This window comes from Topomyia yanbarensis, chromosome 1 (assembly GCF_030247195.1).
Source record: "Topomyia yanbarensis strain Yona2022 chromosome 1, ASM3024719v1, whole genome shotgun sequence".
NCBI classification, from domain to species: Eukaryota; Metazoa; Arthropoda; class Insecta; order Diptera; family Culicidae; genus Topomyia; species Topomyia yanbarensis.
The window spans coordinates 206,805,826-206,832,528 of NC_080670.1; the positions used below are offsets into that span (position 1 = coordinate 206,805,826).

General features: G+C 40.0%; 1 protein-coding gene across 3 annotated transcripts in view; it reads right to left on the reverse strand.

Annotated features, from left to right (window-relative positions):
- LOC131689633 (uncharacterized) overlaps positions 1-26,703 on the reverse strand; it is a 197,564-nt gene that overhangs the window by 111,789 nt on the left and 59,072 nt on the right. The window contains exon 1 of one of the 3 annotated variants that reach the window (XM_058974867.1): positions 24,618-25,069. The exons of 1 other annotated variant lie outside the window; for it this stretch is intronic. The gene's annotated coding sequence lies outside the window, so the exon portion shown is untranslated. Of the gene's footprint in view, positions 1-24,603; positions 25,070-26,703 lie in introns of those variants that run through there. One more of the 3 variants, XM_058974876.1, reaches the window with a different exon arrangement.

The window sequence follows — 26,703 nt, forward strand, 5'->3', positions numbered from 1 at the left end:
ATGCTAAATCAAAAGCATTACCCACATGTCGCACCCTGCCGTGTGTTGAGCTCAGTCCAAAAACTCACCCTACCTACCCACTTTCCAAATCATCGTGTGTGCATGACTCGAAAAATATCATTTCCATATTTGTTCGTTTCAAATCGCCCGCACGATAAGCGTTACACGAAGCGAAGAAACGAGTGTTTAACCTGTACTAAGTGTACCGTCCGGACGTTATAATCATGATGTTGCTCGTTTAGCAGGCGAGCAACGAATGATTGAAACGTACACGCGGCATCTCTATTTTTGACTTCACTTCTCTGATTGTCTCTCAGGCGGCCGCCGCCCCATATTGACGGATCTGTCAAACCAACGAGGAAACTGCACTCGTGTTGCAGCAGCAAAGGCGTCAAAAAGCGAATTGATGATTTTTTCTTCTGGACCATCTATATATATATATATATATATATATATATATATATATATATATATATATATATATATATATATATATATATATATATATATATATATATATATATATATATATATATATATATATATATATATATATATATATATATATATATATATATATATATATATATATATATATATATATATATATATATATATATATATATATATATATATATATATATATATATATATATATATATATATATATATATATATATATATATATATATATATATATATATATATATATATATATATATATATATAAAGTCAATGTTTGTATGTATATGATTAATGGTCATCCAAACGGCTTCACCAATTACCGTCAAAATTTATATATAGTAGGTATTTGTTATGGAGCGTGTTTGTGTGCTATTTGTTGGGGATTATCGGCCCGCCAGATGGCGCTTCGGAACAAATTGTGTTTTCCTCCTATTTCGTTCAAAGTCGCAGCAACGCGCGATGGGTATTAGCTAGTACATTATACGTGTGTCGCAGTGAAGATGTCGAAATTCGTAATAAAAATTCTTGTTTGGCAAGCAAACCGTGGATGTGGCAAATATTCAGTTTTTTATCACATCTGGTACCTCCTAGTTGGGAGCCTTCAAAAGTAACTTCGGTGCTTCTTGAGGTCTCTGGAAGTGCATTTTTCACTGTACCGCCTTAGACTGACACAGAACCAATAAGGTTATTTTTGAAATACAATTTGCCACATTAAAAAAATGTTTCGGCCGTTATGAAGGTAAACCTTCGTAATAACCAAAAAAAGTTTAAAAATGCCCTTGTGAAAAGTGATTGAAACTGTCTACACTAATCAACCCTATTTTTACTCTAAATTTGCCACAAAAAAGTTATGTATTTCCAAGAAACGCCCATAGAAAGATGAAAACAGTGAAGGGTTTTTCATTACAGAAAAACCCATCATTTTTCAGACTTTAACCGAAAACCGAAAGTCCCTTTAACCACACTTCTGTAACGATCATTTACGACCAGTCAGTTCGACGGCTAAATTATAGTACTCAGAGGTTCAATCCATTCTCCACCAAACCGTTTTAAATAACCGCATTGCATTAGAGAGTGGCTTAGCGGCCACTAAGGTCCATAAATGCCGGGCTTCCACCAAGTTCGGTCAGTTCGATGTTTGTGTGTGTTTACGCTCTTTTGACTTCCAGTCGAGGAGAAACTGAAGTGGCTCGATTTTGAACTTACGAAAGTCAATTTATCAAGTAGGGTTTTTTGGTTACCCTTTAATCGAAAAGAGGGCCTTTGAATGTGCACCTTTCAGGAGTTGAAATGTTTGCTATTAAAATATTCAGTAGATTACGGTGGTTAAATACCTCCTATTTGGGATAACCCCATACGTTAGATTGAATCGTTTGTATGATTTGCAAATGTGGCATCGAGCGAGCACTTCATAACATAACAAAGAGGATTTGAAGTGATAAAACTGTAATCCATTTCAAACACTGTTTTTTACGTACCTTATAACAGGATTCACCTCAGACAGTGAAATGATTTTTGCGGTCTTTGTTTACCTTCTACTATCCGTCTGAGGTGCAAATTTTCTTTTCGCGTACTTTCCCTACCGCAAATTTGCCGAACCAGCTGGCAATACAAGGTCACTCACAGAGTACCCACTTGGGCAAGGGTTCGGCATTCGTAGAGCAATCAATATTTTTCGCGAAAGGCCAACAAACCATCAGGCGACCATCAAACGACGGACACGAAATGATGATTGGTCGTCGGTGGCCGCTGCCGAGTAGTTTTGAATGGGTTGCTTCGATTGATTCTTAATTTTTGAAGGGTGCTTTTTATTTGTTGCGCACATTACGGCTCGCTTCTCTATCGCTATCGTAGGCAAATGACATGCTAACAACGATGTGCCAACCCCATCTATATTGGTCCTTCGACAACTAATCACTTGATTATTGGTTTCAGTTATTTCCATTATTACATATCTAATAAGCGTAAAATTGTCTTTTTTGTTCACGAAAATTTGTCACTTGGTACATTTCACCACCGAAGCGTCAGCTAGAAGAAATAAATCTGCATTTAGCAATTGTCATGACAATGACCGTGAAACAAGTTTTAAACTTCTCAAAAAATACCAACAGTCGTGAAATTTATGGTACTATTACGTAAACTATTTATGTTGAAAGACAATTTAGCATGGTAGACTAGAAAAAAGAACGTCTTAAAAAATCTACAATTACCGTCCTAGATAGCCATCATTCAGCTTTCGGGTTGGCGTAGGTAATTGAACCTGTATCAGGTAGGTACCCAATTTGCGCCACAAAACTCCAAGAGGGCACCACACCTGTTTTCTTCCCAATTTACTGAGGCTGTCATGATGAAAGAAACGACAGATTACCATCTGTAAGTTCTTCACCTCCTCGGGTACCTGATTTTTCTTTTATTTTCATTCATTGGAAGCGGAAAATATCGTTGATCCAAGTGACCTACTGCTGGCATAACAGCACAGCAAGCGGTGGTCTTTTTGCTAGCGTCAATTTCCAATACATAGACTGTGTTCGGTTGTCACGAACAAACGTGTACTCATGCTGGGAAAATCTAAGCTTATTGAGATTGATTGCTTCATAATTTTACTTCTATTTTCAATGGAAAATATTTGAAATAGTTGGATTAGGTGTTGGAACCAAATTGTGGAATTTATGGAGAATTCATAGAATTGGAGATTTTGTTTGTTTGAAAATCAAAGAATTGGAATAAAAACTTAACATTGAATCGGTCCCAAGTTGGTGTCAATTACTGACGAGTAGAATACGAAGCACAGAAAATCAAACTCAAGAATAGAAAATATAAAATAAAGAAAAATCAGTGCTTCCATCCAGAAAAGACATCGGTCACGAATAGCAAACCGGAGATATATACCATTACCGTTGCTTTGTACTGTAGAAGTCAATCACCGCTATTTGCATTCCAACAGTGAGGACTGTATTGATCGAGTTGACCTTGGATAGAGAGGAGATTTCTATGTGGCGCCATTACACTGCCGTTGTGGATTTTCGAGGTTCCAAAATTAGACCACCGATACAACAAATGGAGTGCTTGCTGAAACATAAAATGTGTCTCAAGCGGAATTGATGTTCTTTCAGTTTCACCATGTACGTGATATTGTACTGATAAGGATTCAAAAGTAACCGCTTAGCTGAACAGTTTGCTTCCCAAAACAACATGCAGCGCTAGGTTGAGTGTGACAATGTTAGAGTCAACATCCCCGTGTATTATGAAGATAACGCAATCGAGGTACGACTACATGATCTGTCTCCGCGTACACGCGATAGCACTATTCGCTAGTTCATTAGAGATGTTAAGTGGAGGAACTTATCCTTACTTCGTGACCATGTGACCTGACTCAACCTGTGCTCAAACCACCCTGTGAACTTATGACAATCAGTCTCCCACTTGTCAGTACTGCAAACAATCTGCACACTACAGGAAACTCTGCGTTGGATTACCAAAAACCCACCCACGACATTTAAAATAATACAGTGGACTCATCTGCATTCACAAATTTTTATCCAACTACTAACACATGTTGAACCATCAAAAAATACTAAATTATCTACGACGATTCTTCAACGCTCAAATATTCATTTTTTTTGGTTCTTCCAATTTTCGAATTCTCAAATTTTTAAATCTTCAAATTTGAATTAATTTATCGAATAATCGAATTTTAGAATTTTTGAATTGTTGAATTTTCGAATTTTTGAAATTTCAAATTTTTGAATTTCCGTATTTTTGAATTTCTAAATTTTAGAATTCTTCAAATGTTGAATTCTCGAATTTTCAAATTTTTGAATTCTCGAATTTTTAAATCTTCAAATATTCAAATTCCCAATTTTCAAATTTCCAAATTTTGAAATTCTTGATTTTTCGAGTTTTTGAATATTCGAATTTTCAATTTTCGATTTCGGATTTTCTATTTTCCAATTTTAGATTTTCTATTTTCAATTCTCAGTTTTCCCGTTTTTCAATGTTTCAATTTTTCAATGCTCCAATTTTGCAATTTTCCGATCTTCCAATTTTTCATTCTTCAAATTTTCAAATCTTCCGATTTTTTAATTTTCCACTCTACCAATTTTTCGATTTTCAAATTTTCCAATTTTCCAAATTTTCAAATTTCCAATTTTTCAATAGTCCAATACTCAAATTTTAAGCATTACAAATTTAGAAATTTTTCAAATTTTTAAATTCAAATGTTTTATGTTTTATGTTTTATGTTTTATGTTTTATGTTTTATGTTTTATGTTTTATGTTTTATGTTTTATGTTTTATGTTTTATGTTTTATGTTTTATGTTTTATGTTTTATGTTTTATGTTTTATGTTTTATGTTTTATGTTTTATGTTTTATGTTTTATGTTTTATGTTTTATGTTTTATGTTTTATGTTTTATGTTTTATGTTTTATGTTTTATGTTTTATGTTTTATGTTTTATGTTTTATGTTTTATGTTTTATGTTTTATGTTTTATGTTTTATGTTTTATGTTTTATGTTTTATGTTTTATGTTTTATGTTTTATGTTTTATGTTTTATGTTTTATGTTTTATGTTTTATGTTTTATGTTTTATGTTTTATGTTTTATGTTTTATGTTTTATGTTTTATGTTTTATGTTTTATGTTTTATGTTTTATGTTTTATGTTTTATGTTTTATGTTTTATGTTTTATGTTTTATGTTTTATGTTTTATGTTTTATGTTTTATGTTTTATGTTTTATGTTTTATGTTTTATGTTTTATGTTTTATGTTTTATGTTTTATGTTTTATGTTTTATGTTTTATGTTTTATGTTTTATGTTTTATGTTTTATGTTTTATGTTTTATGTTTTATGTTTTATGTTTTATGTTTTATGTTTTATGTTTTATGTTTTATGTTTTATGTTTTATGTTTTATGTTTTATGTTTTATGTTTTATGTTTTATGTTTTATGTTTTATGTTTTATGTTTTATGTTTTATGTTTTATGTTTTATGTTTTATGTTTTATGTTTTATGTTTTATGTTTTATGTTTTATGTTTTATGTTTTATGTTTTATGTTTTATGTTTATTTTGGCTTTTGAAATTCTATTTTTAATTTTTTTTAGATTTTATATTTTAGACTTTAGATTCTCGATTTTAGATTTAAGATTAAAAATTTTAGATATTAGATCTTAGATTTTAGATTTCAGATTTTAGATTTTCAGCAGATTTCAGAAATTAAATTTTTGATTCTTGGCTCTCGATTTTTGATTGAAAATCCTTGATTTTTAATTTTGGATTTTTGATTTCGGAATTCTGATGCTTGAAATTTGATTTTCGGTCTTCTAACTTCCACACTGAATTTTTGGTCTCAAATTATTATTTTTATTTTGTTTATTATTTTTCACTTTTGAATTCTTTAATTTTTAAATTTTTGGGATGCTTTTTATTTTCTATATTTTTTTATTGATTTCGCGCTTCCCATGTTTTTAATTAAACTGATTAATTTTTTTCAATTCTTTGACCCCCTATTTTTCAATTTCTTTGCATTCGAATTTTCTGATCTTTCAATCTTTAATTTTTTAATCTATCCATATTTTTTATTAAATTTTCAGTAATTATTTTTAATTTCTCAATTTCTGACTTCCTAATTTTCTAACTATATTTTCGTAAACTTGATTTTTTTTAATTTTGTTCAACTATTTTTATACTTAAATTTCGTAATTCCTAGTTTTTATAATTTTCTGTTTAGTTATTGCTTTCATGTTTAATTCGTTTATTTTATAACTTAATATTTTTAAGCCTTATTTTTTCTAATTATTGAATTTTCTTATCCATTTTCTTTTTTATAAATTATTACTTTAAATTTTTGTATCCATAGATTTAACATTTTTTTAAGATTCTCATTTTTTCAAAATTTCTATATTTTTATAACTTTTAAAATCAAAAATTCAGAAATTTAAAAAAATTTGAAGATTGATTAAAAAATTTTAAATTTCTAAACAAAACTTTTAAAATATTTTTGTTTTTTATTTTCCTAATTATTTTTTTTAATTTTTCGCTTGTATTTTATTGTATTTCATTATAGACTATTTTTAACTGGATTTTTAGTTTTTGATTTTCTTCATTAATTTTGATTTTTAATTTTTTTGATTCTTGACTTTTTTGTTTAATTTATTTTTTAAATTACTTATTTTTCCATACTGCGTATTTTTGTTTTTCAAATACAATAATTTCCGAAATTCGTTTTTTATATTTGAACTCATTAATTTATTAGGTTTTTACTGAATTTCTACTTCATCAACTTCTGAATTTTTTAACTCCTAATTTTTATATTTCGATTTTTTATTTTTCATTTTTCATCATTTGTTTTACATTTATCTTTTTCCATTTCTAAATTTTCGTGCTTCAATTTTCATTTCCCATTTTTTATTCTTCATTCTTCATTCATTTTTCGTTTTTCATTACTTTTTGTCAAGTTTTAATTTTAAATTTTGCATTTCGCATTTTTTTAAATTTCTAGTTTTTAATTTTTTATTTTTTAAACTAGCAAGATCTACCGGACTCTTCTAACCCATCATAATGAATATCAATTTAAGATGCCCAGGAAATGAAAAAAATCGGTCTGAACCCTTCTAACTTCGAGGTACGTTAATGCCCAAAAATTCGTCAGAAAAAAAAAACACAAAACTCGTCTATTGTTGTTAGATCTGAATTTCCCATTTCAAATCGGACTAGTCCATCAAAGTTTCACCTCGATCCAATGCCAGCGTCGTCTGTTTCATCTCAAATCCTACAGTTCCTACCCGAAGCATCATTTATCTCTTAGTCCAATCCATCACAACACTTCTTCGGCATTGTTTCTAAATCACACCTCACAGTAGGCGGCGGCGGCGCCGTAGGAAACAAAACAAAACCTTCACTTTCATTTGTCATTACGGTTACTCCCTCGGCCCCCCGCTCGGATACAAACTCAATATTTTTTTGGTAATCTCAACACTCACAGCCAGCACCACCGCGCTTCACAGCAGCAGCATCACTTGGGTTGGGAACTGGGAACGAAATTTGTCCTTGAAGGTGCGGCGGAGCGCACGCGATGGCGGAACTATTTAGCGACTTGGTCGTGCTAACAACAGTTTCCCACCATAACTAACATCTATTTTGGCTACAGGTTGCAGAGTAGTAGGCACTGGAATAACGATTCGAGAGAATGTCACGACGGGGTTAAGAGATGTTTGTTACTTGACATTCAAATATGTCATCGGGACCAGTTTTTCGGCTGATTTTGCTACAGAATTTGTCGCAGGAAAATAGTTCTCTTGACACTCAACAAGTATTCGACTTGGAACAACATGTTTTTGCACAGTTTTGATCCACACTTTGGTAACAGTTTCGCGCAGATAGGTACTAAAAGTCATGCTTCGAATCACACCGCAATAAGGTAGACAAATTGATTTCGAAATTGATTTCACAAATAACTACTTGTGTAAAAACACAGAACATTTATCTGAATTGAAGATTGGCACTTTGTGTCTTCGGTAAAACCAATTCATCTTTGTCTCGACTTGAGGGGGTTGTGACATCGTGAGTAGCACCTTAACTGCCAACTGTCTCAAATCTTGCACAAAAAAGCATTACACTTTCTAGGTGAAAAACTTAATTCACTTCCCTCCCACCGACCCCCAGTTTGACGGATTTCAGTGTTTTTCTTCCGAAACGAAACCGAATGCACTCTATCGAAGCAGAACAGAAACGAAAAACCCGGCGGTTCGTCGCCTCTTGCCACCTGTACTACGCCAACTCACTGACTGACTGCCAGCCTACTGATGGATGATGCGCTTTGCGCCAATTTGCGTTCACTGCCGATTACGCGAACGATGATGACGCGAGAGAACGAGAACGTACGAATGCACCGAAGAAGACGGGTCGTCGCCGCCTGCTGTTACTGCTGCTGCCGTACATCGATCGAGTGTAGTAGATACGACGACCGGATGAATGCTAACCGATATGGGGGAAGGTAGAATTACTTCTGACAGTCTGTCGGTTTTCCGCGTGTTGTCGATCTGCGCGCGCACAGCCCACCGCCCCGTGGATATGTGGGTCGCATATTAATGTGGGTGGGGTGGGGTGTAAGAAAATCAGACGGTGTCTGACTGTGTGTGTTTCGGCAAGAAAACCGCCATAGTGCACCGGTCACTTAGAAAAATGCTTACCCAATGACGGCGGGGTCGGAAGAATATTACAGAAGTGCAGCCAGACAGAATAATTCTCACAAAACTGATTAATTTAAATAATCTAAGAAAATAGGATAGTCAAACAGTGATGTATTTATGCATGGGCACACTGGATTAGGATCCCTATAAATTTACTAGCGCAGCGGTTTTCGGTTTCTGAAATTTGCATTTGAAAGGGCCATTGTTTTTTCTTCATTTCACTTTTAGTCTTTTGCCTTCAATGGGAAGACTTTACGTAACATACCGTGTATGTTTCGGTCGTATCCACTACACTTCTTAGCGCAAAAGGTAACTACAGGGGTGGCAGAAACCCAAAATCCTATGCATGAATTTGTTTCATACATCTATTATTCCACCTGACAAATATATGCTAAACCATCACCCATGAATGAAACTACTGTCAAAAATCAACTTTCGGCCAATTTCGTCTAAGCAGGCCCTGCCTACTAGAAGCCTAAAGAAACACAATGCAAATGGTATGTGTACACGAAATTAAATATTTTTAGCACTTTGCCTCGAATGGATCACGTTCCCTTGCGCAGATCACGACGCCGATTGCCCAACCAACATTCGTCCAGCAGCAGCTGACGGACCCACGGACGATCGAGGGACGCGGTTAACACGGGTAAACACGGTTTGAGTTTGAGTTAATTTTGGTCATCGGCAATTCAACTCAGCAAACTATTTATGGACTCCTCATCAAGTGACGCGTGGCGGCAGGGAACCTAATAAAAGTGCGTTCTATTTGAGTGTGATTGCCAGAGGATGCGTGTTTAGGTACCCAAAGTACATACCTACCGCCCAAGGTTGGCAAGCATACTCATCAAATATAGCAATCATGCTGGCGATGGTAATGTTGTTGAATCTGTCGATTAGAGAGCCGCGCAGGAGATGATGTTTGATTGTTGATTCACACTTTCCGAGGTAGAGGGTGGGACCGAAAATTAGTTGTTAGTTTAGGTCTGAGGTAATCTTTAACATTCAACAAATTTGAGCTTGAATACCTAACAATACCGAACGAAAATAAAGTCGGATTTTGTGCTTCGACTTCGTCTCACCAGTAACGAAGCAGACCGTCTTGGCCGCCTGCTAGATACTATATATCAACTGCAAACCTGAACTTCTGTGCTTCCCGAGACATCAGTCGAGACAGGCTGTCCTGGTGATCACATAAGTAGTATGAATTTGTTGGAAATGGTGTCTAACTGGCGGCCAAAACAGTCTACAACGCTACTCAGGAGACGAAGTCGAAACACATAATATAAATTTATAAAAATTACACTTTTGACTAGAAAAGATTCTACAAAGTGGGAATAATTCGGTGAAATGCTTTTTCCATTGACTGAATATGTTCAAATTAGGGAGGTAGCTCTAATTTTGACAATTGTTCTGAAAATCGTATTTTCTTTAGTCGCAGTCCTTCACTCACAGGAATGTGTGCATATGAAAATAATCATATTGTTGCTGTGTTGTTTTTAGATGATTAACATCAACCTTACCTGCAGACAGACAGCTACATCCAGCACAGTAGGTTAGTATTGGCCAAACATGATTATTATATAAAAGCGCAAACAATATTTCTTTTTGAAGTTCTATGACTATAAAATACGAAATCCATAGTAAATAAATCCAATTCATTGCAAATTTTCGGGCTTTAGATTACACACCTTTCATCAGATTTTGTACCGCCGTACTTTATTTGAAGCCGAACGCCAAATTGTCTTGACATGTTTCTCCAACTACTTTCTGAGTTTTTTTTTTCGAGGTTCCGCCAGATGATTGCCTAATATTGTTCGCTACACTGACGAGTTTGGAGGGTTTTTGTCCTATGATGCGATTTGCACGCTGTTGGAGGTATACGATTCACAAGCGTTTCTGCTAACATTCCTTGTCATGAATATCTTTACTGAAAGTTTCGCTTTTCAGTATACATGTGCAGATCGCTTGCCAAACCAAGTATTTTTCGGAAACTTTGAGAATCCTTTCTGCTGAAACTAATCCTGAATCTTGCCTTTCCCGGTAGTCATTTAAATCTCTTGACCTGCTTGAAATCCGCTTTGACACAAATGTTTCATCGTATATTACTATTTTATCTGCGACTGCTGGTGCTTCCACTAGGATCTCAATTAGTTGCTGCCGAACTCTTCTTGCTGTACTCCTCAAGAATAACCTTGGTTTCGATTGACAAATCGATAGCTGTAGGCGCGCAGTTGATTCTTGGAATGGTGGTTATTTATCAATTATTCGGCAAAAGCAATTTCGAGTTATCCTGCTCCTGTACTCATCTTTGTTCTCTCGCATGGTCTGGTTTCTTTTTCTTACAGCGGGTTCTTAGCATTGTATTCTTCAACTAAGAGCAGCTCTCCATCTACTTTCTCCCAAGTATTTGAACAGTTCTTTGATTTCTCTTGCTGCGGTTTTAGTTAATTTCTGACTGAGTGGCGCTTAAAGTGGTTTATGAAGCCGTCGAGAAGATTTCTTGATTGCATGGAAACAAGTTTCACGGGACGAAAATTAGTTAATTGGACGGTTTCAAAATATACGTACTATCGGATTAGTAGTCCAACTGCACCGAAACATTCATCTATACATTAAGTTACCAAGTTATATCCTTTTGTCCTATATTTATGTTGTCTTCATCGACATTTCTTGTATGCCTGCAATTACTATGTCTTCTCTTTTCACGAATATTATAATGTAATGAAATGTCATCTGTTGTCTCTATTGGATTGGTTGCTTTGTAAAATTTGAATATTCTTATTCATATCAGTTTCTTACTCAGTTGTGTTATCTAATAACTTCCATTTTCCATTAATACTGTGCTGTGCTTATCACTAGTTCCATACTGATAATTTCGAGATGTATACCAGTCAGTAGTTTCATTAGCCTAGTCATTTTAGACATTTAAAATTTTCCAACATTTCTGGATATCATTCATAGTCTTTTCCCATTCACTGATTTTATGGGAATTATTTATGAATTCGTCAAGTTCTTCTTTCACGTACTCATTTTGTAGTTTTGTTCTGGTTTTACGCAAATTTCTGACTATATATTGTTCTTCGTTGTGAGCCTCTTCCAGATCTTGTAGTATTTCGAAACAGTTTTGTGTACAAAATTTTTGTCAATTCACCCCATACGACAACTTATCTTTCGTCATCATTATTAGTTTTTCTTGTTTCTTTCAAATCAATTTCAATTTTTTTGTTGATTTCACTGCGACATCTGCATTTTTCGTTTTAATGCCCAAAATATCACTGACTGCATTGCCCATACCGGGAATAAATACTGCTCTACTCTAACTGGAAGTTTTCATACGCAGAATGTACTCTTTACCTTCCGGGTACGTTCGAGCTCCCTGTCTTTGTTCCGTTTTTGCAGTCTTTCAACGTTTTTGATCTAGATGTTGCTACATACTACTTGGATCATCGCCGTATAATCCACTGGGATCTCAGTCCAACCATTAGATACCAAATCATCGAGATGCAGTCCTTTAGGTTCAATTTAGTCAGATTGACATTGAAGTGAAGTTTACCGATTGTTTGTATGTCGACATAGTTTTCAACTCCTGCTGCATTTAAAGCTTTACTTACGTCGATTGGATATTTAGGCGTTGGTTTGTTGTAATCGAACGGTTCCAGGAAAACAATTTCTACCGTTGACCAATCATTTAATCTAACTGCAGATTCGATGATCTAGCACTTGGAGGCCACATTTTTTAACCAAGAATCATGGCTTGTGTTTCTCATAGTTACAATTGGGTTCTTTTGACTATGTGGGTTGCCGATCCGTCTTGCTGATACACAATATTTGCTTTTTGGTCAAAATTAGACACAATCTAAAGCATACTAGGGCCTTCCAGTAAGAATATCTATCTAAACCAGTATTCACAACTCCCAATATCTCAGTATCTGTCTTTTCCAATCAAAACCAAGTCTCGTTTGTTTTACTGAAAGCTAGCATCACACGAGCTGGATGATTGGTTTAGTATGTGAATCTCACGTTATCCGGTACATCAGTGCTTCTATTGGATACATTGTCCATGGTAAGTAGTGCCTCATCCGAAAACAAGAAGACGAACGGTTCGTTTTTCAAGTCGTATTAAGATCGTATTGTATAATCCTTCTATCCGGTTTTTCGAATACATTTGTTTCATTCGCCATTTTCCTCATGCTTCCGATAGGATTTCGACTAACTTTCATTTTAATGCATGTGATCAATGTTGGTGCTCTTACGGGTTCTAATTGTGGTCTTCATTCGAAACGTAGTAGCCCTGGAACAGATGACAATGGTTACAATGGATATTGATATTTTTGCAGTAAGAAAGAATTCGATCTTGTTTTAAACAGTTTTTCACATGGCCACTAGCTCAGTTAGCTTTTAATCTTACCCAGATATACAAAGAGTTAAAACAAAAGTAGATAAACGAAAGGATGAGGATCTTATGCATCGAAATGAGTGGACCTGTTCTCCGTATAAATTAATATTATTAGACTTGACCGGGACGATACTCGGCATACGGCATACGAAAATGCTGAACAGAAAATTTTTTGAACCAAGAGACTCACATTCAATTCCATCACATACGTAATGTTGTACTGATAGATATTCCAGAATAACGGTTTAACACAACTATTTGGAACAACATGGAACACTTTGTTGAGTGTGACTATGTAGGGGTCCAGATCCCCGTGTATTAGGAAGGTAACGCAATCGAGGTACGATTACACGATCTATCTTCCCGTACACTTCATAGCACTATTCACAAATTCATGTCGAAATACCGAGAAATGTTCTCCATTTAAAACGATAAATGAACGAATTTTGCCTCGGTGAAATGCGAAAAAGTCGACACCCGAAATTCCAATTATTTTTTTTTCTGAATTTTAATAGCGGTTTAAAAGGCATATTATAATATTCTAGGGGCGTACCAGAACCCGTTTTTTTAAGAAAAAATGCTTTCAGTTATGTATATTTTTAGGAAGTTGTCAGAATAATATTTGACCACTCTACTATTTCGCTGGTGGTGGTGCATTTCTATTGTCTTGAGGTACTGGATGCAGCATTTGCAGTTGTCATTATGGTCTGAACAGTTGCCGAAAATTTGGATAGTATGTATTGCTTTCCATAGGCGAGTTGTACCGTCGAATCATGGAACTAGCACGAATTAATTTATCTTAAAAATTCGTAAGGAGATGACTGCTTAATAATATCTCATCGGAAAAATTTTAGACTAAATTCTGACATTTATTCTACGGCTTAAACAAGCATTAACATGTCAACCAATGCACTTGTTACAGTTAGCTGTACTCCTGCTGAACTGTTAACCTCAAATTGGACTACTCAATACGAAGGAAGTCGTTCAAGTGTTCAAGGACAAGCCAGTTTAGATCCAGAATAGAGAAAACTGTGCTTTCAAGAGCTAAAAAAAGGTTGGACGATCTATACATAAATGAGCACGAAAATTAGGCGTTTCTAGCTGTCCACTGAATTTTCGAAGAAAAACAACGTAATTTACAATAACCATAAGTGAGCACCAAAATATACAGCGAAACAACTCGAAAAAAAATACCAATTTGCTGCCGTGCACTTCACCGTAAACACATTGCGAATGAAAAATTCATCATTTCGGATGAACACTTTACATTGAAAGCAAAATGAAATCCGATTAATGGAATTTGCGCACAAATAACGATCTTAATAATTCTCCTTGCAGTGCAATGCAGCGTCGAAATAAAAAAAAATATTTCTACTTTAGCTTAGAATTGTTTTAAATCTACCATAGTGGTAGTGGCGATCTTGGGAGAGTGACGGTTATCAGTTGGAAAGTATTGTACTTAGTGATTGAACGTAATTCTACCAATTAAAATTTTTTTTTCGTCTATTCGCCTAATTCTTCTTCAGGGAAGTTCTGCTTGTTTCTGTCCCATGTTGCCGTATTAATTTTAGGCAAACCTCACAGCAAACTGTACCAGGATTTGTAAAATATATCTTCTCGCCAACCTGTTGATGTTTCGATCGGTATCTGGAAAATAGCCGTGTTGTCGTTGCTTGAAAAATAACTTACGGGGACCTGGCGCTATTAAGAACGTAGAGGTAATTCAGACACCCTCGATTTCTCAGAAAATCGTGAAACTTTCTGACTGTCGTAAATATTCGTGGAAGCACTATTCTGAGACATTAATTTTGACGGATGAATCTCATTCTGCAGTTTTTTTTAGAAAGGAGATTCGTGTTCCATTTTTTTGACATCCTCAAAACAAAAATCATTATAATGGTAAAACTAGGATTATTGTAAGAAATAAAAGTGAAAAAAAATAACAGGTGTTTGGGAAAGCTTAAGGTTCCTCTTTTATTAAATGATTTTTGTTTGGGTGAACACAGATATTTTCAAGACGCTCACCACTTTTTGCGAAATAAGCGTACGCGGTGCCATTCGGACTCCCTATTCCATCAACCGCCGTTCAGCGGCTTGCAGCTGCGCACACGATTGCACACAGCAAAGACAATTCATGATGCGCGAATCGATAGCTGTAACTACCCAGATTAATTTTTTTTAACGTAATTTTTTTTGCATCTTCTGGAATTTCTTCAATAAAGATTTCATAGGTACAATTCCATTGTAAAATAAACTAAACAAAATTGACGGTCTGACCACATTGCAAAAGGATGGAAAAACGTAGAGTTTTGCTGATCGTCGCCTAGCGCTGCCATGGAGAGGTGCAAATTTTTATGGCTCCAAAATGTAGGTGAGGTTTCAAACTAACAATTAGGACCATTGACTGATAAATTCTTTTACATCACATCCACCTAAAAGAGCGATATGCTTAGATAGGTCAGAATAGCCGCGGGTTACCCTACTTAAATAAAAAAGCAAAAACAAATCTTCAAAAAGTTGTAAACAATGTTTCATGGTGTCATTATGCAGATATTTTTAGTGATCATCATGAAACCGTAAATAAATTTGCTGCCGATAAGCTCTTTTTTTGAATGCTCTAACAAAAGCTGTATAGTAGGATTTTCCAAAAGGCTCCCTGTTAGAATCACTCACTACAATTGCAGACGAGACTGGAAATGTAACCCTACCAAAACACTACTTAATCGCAACTGGCCATGATTTTGATCGTGATATTCAATGTACGGTTCAGAAGTGAAGGTGCGGAGATTTTACGATCGCGTGGGAACGAGCGCTTGTATGTTCGCGCATGAGACCGGGTTTTTTAAATTTATTATTGTTAAAACGTTCATCAAATCACCGAGACGCTTTAATGTTTGCGACGTCACGTGGATTATCACGATTTGTATGTTAACGTGTTTGATCGCGTCAGCGTTTGTATGTCGCGTGTACTAGCGTGCTTAATCAGTATAATCAGTTCACCCCTCGGTTCTACCACGGTCGTGATCTCGTTCAATCCCTAGCGCGGCAGAGATCTCACGTACGCCTTCAGCTCGGGGTCCTTTCTTTCTCTTGAGAAGAACCGCGTACGATATTTTATCGATCAGTGCATCGCCTTTGTACCTCTCCCGAGAAGCCTGTAGTTTTTCTTTCTTCTCCTGTTCGTTCTCTTTTTTTATCCTCCTGCCGCCGTTTTTCTTCCGCTTCGCCTGTTGACTTTGCACGATGCACCAGCCCCACTGACCTTTCCAGCGTTCCTCGAATTGCTGGTTGGCTCTAGCTCGCTCTTCTGTTCCTTCAGGTTCTCTGTCGGGTTACTCACACTTCTCCATACGAGTATTGCGGTGACTCCTCGGATTCAGATTTCACCAAAAGTGCCTACTGCTCACGTTCAGCAGACATTACGGAAGATTTAATTTTCGCCACTAGCTGCTTGATATCGGGGTGTTTTTTTTTTTTTTTTTTTTTTTTTACAATGGAGAAGACCTTTATGTCCTAGCCCAGTACACGTGCTAACGGTAGGGTCCAATCTACCACACGGGGTGCACTGGGGGCGTGTCGGACTCGAATGGTGACCAGCCATTAATACCGACTAAACTCCATTGGGCTCCGCCATCATTCCTCCCAGGAACTACCTCTCGGTATTACTTCTGGGGGGATGGCTGTACTAAGTGTACTCATTCACTCTCACTCACGCGATCATACATCCTGTATGCTTACTTGGGTGCTCTCTCAATCACACTTTGATTCACTCTCAAACACTCCCACATGAGGCTGACTTTTGTGCTCACCTTTTACGTTCCATGCGAGGCTGACTTGTGTGCTCACCTTACTCATTCCTTGCTAGGCTTACTTTTGTGCTCGCCCTACCCATCCATGTGAGGCTGACTTGGGTGCTCACCCTATCACCTGATTCACTCTCAATCGTGCCACTCTATTGTACCTTTGTCACTCCCTCTGGCATCCCATGTGGGACATTTTTCTTAGGCCCCACTTCTGACATACCATGCGAGGCTGACTTTTGTGCTCACCTTTTTCATTCCTTGCTTGCTACCAACCTGTGAGGCTGACTTTTATGCTCACCCTTAACATGCAGTGTGAGACTGACTTGGATGCTCACCCTTTCACTCCTCTGCCACGCCATGAGGCATCGATAGCTTAGTTCCAACATACTACGCTACGACCCTCCCGTCTTGGCATGAGGCAGTCCACTTATACGCCTATACACTCACTCTTCTGTCTTGCTTCGGGGTGGCTGGGTTTACCCCTTACGCGGTTGCCATTCGCTGCGCCAACCAACCTCGGCATGAACAGACCATTCACTCTCTTATTTTGCGCTTGGCCTTTTTCGCTCCAACTAACCAATCACTAGTTAGCCGTGCCCGCCGTCTGTTGCTCGGTTCGCCAGATTACCTGTAGCCTACTGGCAATCTGGATGGTAGCAGCCGAGACTGCGTTCCACTTCTCCACCGTTTGACACATCCGCTGAATAAGGGTATCCGGGGTTGTGTCCCAGCCACAGACGTCAAGCATTGCTCTTCTTTCGACGTCGAACCGATGACATACGAACAGTATGTGTTCGGCAGTTTCATCTACACCTGGGCAGTCCGGGCAGACTGGGACCTCCGCGTGTCCGAACCTGTGGAGGTACTGACGGAAACAGCCATGGCCTGACAGGAATTGTGTCAGGTGGAAGTGAACTTCCCCATGGGGTCTTCCCACCCAGCTCGATATGCTAGGTATCAGCCGGTGGGTCCACCTACCTTTCGAGGAGTTGTCCCACTCACGCTGCCATCTGGCGACCGAGGTCACCCTGGTGCGCTCGCGGGCTCCCCTATTTCCACGTAGCTCAAAGCACTCCTCATCTTCCCGAATGACCAGCCCGACTGGCATCATGCTCGCTATCACGCAGGATGCATCGTGTGATACCGTGCGGTAGGCAGATATCACTCTGAGGCACATCACGCGGTAGGTGCTCTCCAGTTTCTGTAGGTAACTGGTTACCCTCAGTGCTCTTGACCATGACGGGCCGCCGTACCTGAGGATAGATACGGCAACGCCTGCCAGTAACCTACGTCTACTGGCGCACACCTTTGAGCTGTTGGACATCATTCTCGATAGTGCCGCAACAGCAGTCGACGCTCTCTTGCACGTATAGTCGACATGGCTGCCGAAGGTCAGTTTGTCGTCTATAATGACTCCGAGAGACTTCAGACTTCGCTGTGAAGTGATCGCGACTTCTCCCACATGGATAACTGCATGTTGTACCGACTTGCGGTTGTTGACGATAACTACCTCCGTCTTATGATGAGCGAGCTCCAGGCCTCTCGCGCTCATCCATTCCTCCACCTTGCTAATCGCGTGTTCTGCGGTTAGTTCTACCTCAGGAATTGACTTCCCGTAGTCCTCCAAGGTTACGTCGTCGGCAAAGCCGACGATCTTGACCCCAGGAGGGAACTTCAGTCTCAGAACCCCGTCATACATGAGGTTCCATAGCACCGGGCCTAGGATCGAGCCCTGCGGGACTCCGGCGGTAATCGGAACCCTTTTCTGACCGGCATCGGTCTCGTATAGCAGTACGCGGTTTTGGAAGTAACTTTCCAGGATCCTGTACAGACCCACCGGTAGGCTAAGCCGGTGTAACGAGAGCGCGATGGCATCCCAGCTTGCGCTGTTGAATGCGTTCTTCACGTCAAGTGTCACTAACGCACAGTATCGAATACCTCGCCTTTTTCGTTGGATCGCTATCTCGGCAGTATTTATCACTGAGTTGAGAGCGTCCACTGTGGACTTACCCTTCCGAAAGCCAAACTGGTTGCTTGACAGACCGTCCGTACCTTCCGCGTACGGGGTGAGCCTGTTGAGGATGATCCTCTCAAGCAGTTTGCCAGTCGTGTCTATCAGACAGATTGGTCTGTACGCCGATGGGTCGCCTGGCGCCCGGGCTTCGGCAACAGCACCAGTTTCTGCCTTTTCCATCTATCGGGGAAACGGCACTCGTCAAGGCATCTCTGCATAGCTAGCCTGAACATGTTCGGGTTCGCTATGATCGCTGCCTTGAGAGCGTTGTTTGGAACTCCATCCGGCCCTGGAGCTTTGTTCATTGCTAGGGATTTAGCCACTGCGAGTAGTTCTTCATTCGTCACTGGAGCCACCATTTCGACCGTGCCCGCACTGTCTCGTAGTGCAGGTGGCCAGGGGCTTGTGGCTCGAGACGGGAAGAGTACTTCGATAATCGTTGCCAACCGGTCCGGAGACCGTTCTGGGGGTGAGGAGCCCCCTTTGGTCTTGGCCATCACAATCCGGTAGGCGTCACCCCACGGATTCGCGTTGGCACTCTCACACAGGTTGTCGAAACACGCTCTCTTGCTGCTTTTAATAGCCTTGTTAAGGGCTAATTTCGCAGCTCGAAACACTTCACGGCGGTTCTCTCTTGCATCCTCGGTGCGAGCTCTTTGCATCCTACGTCTAGCTCTGAGACAGGCTGACCGTAGAGCTGCAATCTCGGCACTCCACCAGTATACCGGGCATCTACCGTTTCTTGGCAGTGTTTTTCTCGGCATAGTGGCGTCGCACGCGCGTGATAGAACAGCTACCAGCGCATCCCCGCTTAGACTGTCGGTGTTGGCCTCCAGTCCCAGGGCCGCGGTGAAAGCTTCGCTGTCGAAGTGATTGGACTTCCACCCGCGTACCTGACAGGGATCTCCCGCCCTCGGATGCTGCACACCATAGTTGATCTTAAAGCGGATTGCCAAATGATCACTATGGGTGTAGCCTTCGTCTACCCTCCATTCCATGCCTGGAGCCAGACTCGGGCTGGCAAAGGTCAAATCAATCCACGCCTCCACTCCGTTTCTACGGAATGTACTAGCGGAGCCATCATTAGCTAGCACAGTATCGAGTTTCGCAAACGCTTCCATTAGCGCTTGACCCCTGCTATTTGTACAGCGGCTGCCCCACTCCACTGCCCAAGCGTTGAAGTCTCCCGCTATTACTACCGGTTTCCGGCCCACGAGGTCCGACGAGAGCCTGTCGATCATCTGGTAGAACTGTTCTATTGGCCACCTTGGTGGGGCGTAGCAGCTGCAATAGAACACACCATTGATCTTGGCAATCGCCACACCCTCGGCGGAGGGGTGTATTACCTCTTGAACCGGGAACCTTCCCGTTGTACAGATTGCCACCATTCCAGACCCGTCCGACACCCAATTGCCGTTGCCGGCAGGGATGCTGTACGGGTCTGATAAGAGGGCGACATCTGTCCTCGACTCCGAGACCGTCTGCCACAGCAGCTGTTGGGCTGCTGCACAATGGTTAAGATTTAGCTGTGTGACTCTCACGGCTTCTTCTTATTTACCTCGCCGAAGGGACACGAAGGTCCGCCCATAGCATGTTTATGGGCTTGCTTCTTAGCGGTGCAGATAAGGCACTTATATGCCTTAGTGCACCCCCGCTCTTTATGCCCCTCCTCGCCGCATCGACGACATAGCTTGCTCCTGTCTAGGCCTTTGCATTCGTAAGCTTTATGGCCGGATTCTAGGCACCGATAGCACCTGTCCACTGAAGGCGGCTGGGGTATACTAATAGGGCATACCGACCAGCCGATCTTCAGCTTCCCTTTCTCGGTTACCTTTTTGGCATCCGCATTCAGTAGCCTGAGGTAGGCTACCTGGGTGCCAGAGGGTCCGTCCCTCAATCGCACAGAGGCCCGCTCGATTGTGACGCCGCATTGCTCCTTGACGGCTGCGACGACGTCTTCTGCGGTCGCGAACTTGTCCAAGTGCTTGCACTGGAGAGTTGTTTCCGCACCTAGCGACCTGATTTGGGCGCCCTCACCAAGGACCTCTTGGGCCAAGGCCTTATATACTGCACTTGATCGTGCGCCTCGCTTCAGCACCAGGAGCATCTCTCCCGTATTGGTGCGTCTTACGCTACGCACATCCTGCCCAAGGGCCGAGAGACTTTCGGCCGCCTTCATCGATTTAAGGACATCGGCGTATTTGTCCTTGTCGGTTTTTAACCACAAGGCTTCGCCTCTGTCCTTGGCCTTCCTCGCAGGCCGCGGTACCTCCGGTTTCGGTGCCGGCTTTTTCTTGGTAACCAGCGTCCAGGGGTTTGAGCCCCCCTGCCCCGGTCGTGTCGGGTTGCTGGTACCATCGCTCTCCACAGCGAGGTCACTCTCGCCCTCGCTTACCTCACCCAGGCGGCGTTTGACCTTGACGATTGCACGCCGAGTGGTGTCGGTTTTGGCACCCTCTCCTGGCGACTTCCTAGGGCGCTTCGCATTCGATGCCGTCTTGCGATTGCCCTTTCCTTTTCCCTTCGAGGGGAACTCGGTCGCCGCTCCGATCGACGTGGCTGCTCCGTAGAAGGTAAAGGCCACTGTCTGTGAACCTCTATTGACCTTCTCTCTTTCCTCCCTATTGGAGGCCACTGTCTGGGTTTCTCTGTCGGGCCTCTCCCGACATTCCACCCTCTCAACATATGCCTGCTGTTCCTGTCTTGCGACACGAACAGCTTTCCGGAGCTCCAGAAGGCTCAACTTCAACTCCTTGGCTATGTTCTGCTTTGCGCTAGCGAAGTCGATTATAGCATCGAGTTGCTTCGCTACTTTGCGCATCGCAGCTATTGGCCCCTCCGATGCATTGGTAGGGGTATTGCCTACCGCTGCTGGGGGGTCACTGGTGCTTTCGGGTGTAGCACTCATCGCTCCACTACTCTCCCCACGGGGGGGAGACCTCGCCAAACCACCTCTTGCGAAGGGGTTTGGCACCTCCGTCTGTTTATTTTTATTTTTATTTGCCTCCATGTATAGTCCCACGAGTAGCGCGAGAAATATATGTCCGCCACGCCAGAGCTCCGCATTAGCGTGGTAAGGGACGCTTACTGTGGGGGTTGCCCAGGTACCCCACAGGCTCCGTTAACGATCGAGCATCTTTTTCACCCCCTCGATCACTCATCCCTCGGCACGGGTCGCTTCACGCCTTGGAATTGGGGTTATGCCCTACCTTGCTTTACGTGGTGATCTCGGCCCGGATCATCACAACCATCCTCCTTTACCAGGGCTTTGGACCTGTAGCTCTGGATCTCAATAGTTCCATGTACGTATGTTATTACAGACATGCTACTATTGGGATCCGTCATTCGCTAGCGGAGTTGATATCGGGGTGTACGGGTGTACATTGTACCCCCCCCCCACCTCACAAGTTTTCTTTGCGATCCTGCTCGTCCGCCCTGCTTTAATCTGCATTCCACAAACTTCAACTTCAACTGCATTCCACAAATTTCAACTAGCGACGAATCGTCAAATTCTTTGTCCCCACAAAAATTCCGACACCGCAATGTGCCTCCCATGCGATACCGTTGTTCTACCTGCTTCATTCTCTTTTGAGTTTAGCTATGGAGTGCAATGCTTGTTCGACTTATTCTCCACAGCGATAATGGCTGGTGCTTTTGAATTCTTAGCCGGCAAAACAGAACTCTTATCCACCTTGTGCTAAATTGTTACACTCACGGGTTACAGGAGAAATTCCAAAGAGCATACATTACTGTTTTTAACTCATTATGCAAAGAACAGTGACGAAAGTGTTGCGAAAGTTTATCGAGAAATGGCCTTGATTCGAAATTTTGTCTGGTTTCAGAGTTTCTTTTGAAGTCTATCTTCGGGTCAGAAAAAAAACATCCAGGTTAAAGAGTCACCAGAGGTGGATAATCTACTCTTGTGAATATATACTAATTCTGACATACAGAAAAAAAATATTAAAAGTTCCCAAACCTATAACTAAATTAGGTATGGAATTTGAGTTTCAGCTTCGTCTCATCAAAATCCGACACTAACATAGTGTCAGGACTAAGCTAACACCGGATTGACGGTAGCTCAAAGAAAACTCGAAAACACTATTCTTGCGACTAAGGACTAAGGGTTTACTCAGAAACACAAATAGTGTTCGTTTTTTCTTCGAGCTAGCGTCAATCCAGCGCTAGCTCAATCCTGTCACTAAGTTAGGGTCGGATTCGGATGAGACGAAGTCGAAACGCAAATTCCATAACAAACTTAGTTAAAAGTTCCACCAATTTACAATTTCTACTCGTTCTGGTTGGACTGGCGCTAACCAGAATAAGATTGCTATGTCAAGATAAACCAATTAAGACCGACACACTTAAACCAAATGGGTACAAAAAGGAAATGTCAACTGTATAACAACACACTACCTGATGGTTAGTTAAATATTGATGAGCCCATAAATTGTGCCTTGTAGGAGGGAATAATTTCACACTTACTACGAAGGCGACATCCATGACAAAAGCAAAACGATGTCACGATTAATTGATTAATGTTTCCGATCACTTCCAACGAAAAGTAAAGTTGGAACGCGAATAGAAATCAGTTATAAAATTTATTCGACAGTTATAGGACAACAAATAATTTAGTTATAATCATTTCTAAATTGTTTTATTAAATATCACTGAGAAAATCTAACATTTTACACTCTTTTCAAACGGTTAAATGTAATTTTAAAAAGTCTTGCTCAAAATTCGTCGAAGTTGGTTATTCAAAGATTGTTGTATTATGATAAACTTAACTGTAAATGATTAATTTAGTTATGGAATTTTCGTTTCGTATTCGTCTCATCAGAATTCGATAGTAACTTAGAGCTGGGCTAAGCCAGAGCTGGATTGATGCTAGCTGAAAAAATCGGAGACGCAATTTAAGTTCCTGAGCAAATACCTCCCGCAAGAGAAGGAATTCTGATTAAGCTAATGAGAACCAGTGAAATCGAAATCTGGTTCGGCTTAACAACGCCAATACAATATGTACTATGTTATATGTATTTCTCCCTAAGGAGAAAAATTTGACGTTAGTATCGGATTCCGGTGAGGCGAAATCGAAACGTATTCCATAACTAATTAAGTTTTAGGTTTTGTGCCCTTCACGCGCAAAAAGTGGTTTCACCCAAATTCGTTACGGAATTTGCGGTTTGACTTCGTCTCATCAGAAGCTGACATTAACTTAGTGACAGGACTACGGATTAACGCTAGCTGCAAAAACTATGTGTTTCTGAGCACAGTGTGTTTTCGCTTTAAGGAGCTAGCGTCAATCCGGCGCTAGCTTAGTCCTGTCAAAGTATTCGACGATGTTTTTCCTCCAAATTCAGACATCAATATGGGTCAGTTGAGATATCTGACGTTTGAAATACATTGAGATCATTTTTTTGTACTTAATACTAGATTTTAGTCAAACTGGCTCCGCTGAATAAGATTTTTTCCCCTAAAATACCTGATGCGAGAATCTTCTTCCCCTTCTGTTACCATTTCAAGGTTACGTTTGAACTTTAAATTCACTTCCGTTGCACTTGATCAAACACTAACCGACCATTATCAACCATTTTCATCGCAATTCAACTCGCTCAATGATGCCGACAACGACGGCGATGATGATGATAACATCGTCAATGTTTATTTCATTCCGAGGTTTCACAGCTCAGCAGCATCTATTAAAGTTAACCTTGCAAACAGAGCGCTTCACGATACACACAGCTGAACACTTACTTCCCGCTGCGCCAGTATTAAAACACTGACACTCACACAAACACACATGCACCCACCAGCTACTTGTCACGATGAACAATCACTTGATCTGCACTAGTAAAAATTTGATTTGTTTTCCTCCTGTATCTTTCAGCAGCGATCTTACGATCTGTTGGTCGGGTATTCCTGGTTCCTAGCACGGTCCGGAATCAATACTACGCCAACAAACGGTCGCCACGGAAACGTAATTCGTCTATTCGATTTCAAACAACCAGTCCAAACCGAGCAAAAAAAAGAACGTTCTTCTGTCAACTAATATCCGGACTAGGTGCAGAGCTTGCTTCGATTGTTTACCACCTATCTATCTATCACTCGGTACGGTTTCTCTTCTAAACCCGAAAATTCGGGCTGATTCGCGTTACCCAACCCAACACGACCAACCATCCGACCGACCGCACGCTGGGGGTGTGAGAAGCTAGTGCGACGACGATCAGCAGCCCGGTTTTCTTGACGTCGTTCTCGTTTAGATCGGCTTAGTATTTTGCCATTTTTGTTTCTCTCTCTCTTCGTCTAAAGTACAGCGACTAAAGCGCAACTAAACTACTACTGGGGGAGCCTATCATCGCGCGTCGGTGATCGAAGGGGCAATCGAGGAGGCACGGTGGTCGTGTGTACGTGTTGACCTATAGCGGACCCTACACGAGACAGAAATATTGTCAATAAATATATTGACAAGACTGCTTCAATCCATCAATCCCATTTAAATTCTACAGAATCAATATTTTCAAGATGACCTTACACCATCAATATATTAATCAATAAATGATTTATTGTCAATATTTCTGCTCGTGTAGGGTCCGCTTATAGGCTCTTCTAGTTGCTGGAAAAAGTTAAAGTTACCAACTCACGCTCTCCTGCTTGCTCTAGTGCTCTCTCTCGCTTACCCTCTCGCGTGCCATCAGTGATCGAGCGGAGGGTGGAGTACCGACCTAATGATGATGATGGCTGGGTGACTTTCGGAACCAATTCGAAAGGGGTGGTTCTCACGGGTTGCATTCTGGGGCACAGTGAAAAAAATCAATAATTATTGAGTTAATTTAGAACCTTAGAAAAGTTGATTTTTTGTGTTACGAATTCTTCTCATCACTAGCTAATGACAAAATGCAACTTGTTGTATAGAATTTTACACTATTTTTAACAGTGCCTCAAACCACAAACTAGCTAACCGTGGAAAATCGACCGGATCGGATAGCGCCTCCCAACGCCACCCTTTTTCCTACACACAGCGAGAGAGACTTGCACACAATTCACGATCCTATGTTTGAACAACACCGGCCTACTGCATGTAAAAGCATAGACCTAGAAACTCCACGCGTCGCACAGTGGCTGGAGGCTGGCCAAAACCTCAAAAATTTATTTTTGAAATATTGATATTTTATATTTTTTCTAAATTTCTCATATATTGAATGATGTATATTCTAAATTTAATGATCATTGGATAAGAACACGATTTTTAACATGAGTTTAAACGTAGCAAAGTCCGGACTTTTTATTGATTTTCATTTCCGAAACCACCATTGCTCTGTTCACTTCAAACGCATGTTGCTCTTTTGATTTTCGTCCGATTTTAGAACAACTAGTTTCATTGTGTAGATGAACGAAAGAACTTGGTTAGTGAATAAAATACATTTGGTAAATTTGCTTGGAACTATGACTTTTAATTTTAAATATGTTTGATGTGGTCAGATCAAAAATACTTTTTTCACTAATGTATTCTGTACAAATTTCGGAATCATTTCGAAACGGTGACATAGTATACATTTTATGGGAAATAACCTCTACTTTTCGAATATCCTGGTCTCGTTCTGCGCCTAGGTGCGCAAAAAGTTTTAAGGAGATTTTTAAGCTTTGTTGCTGATATGGAGGCGCATGGTGTTTTGTTTAAAATAGTTAGACAATCTACAGTAAACCAATATGTTATACAATGGATTTAAAGTAGTATTCTTCATTTTTTATGATATTGCTGACATTGGTGAACAGTAACGGAAAATCTATCATGAAAACGGGATCATAGTTATAAGAAAGGTTCAATGACACTGTATGGAAA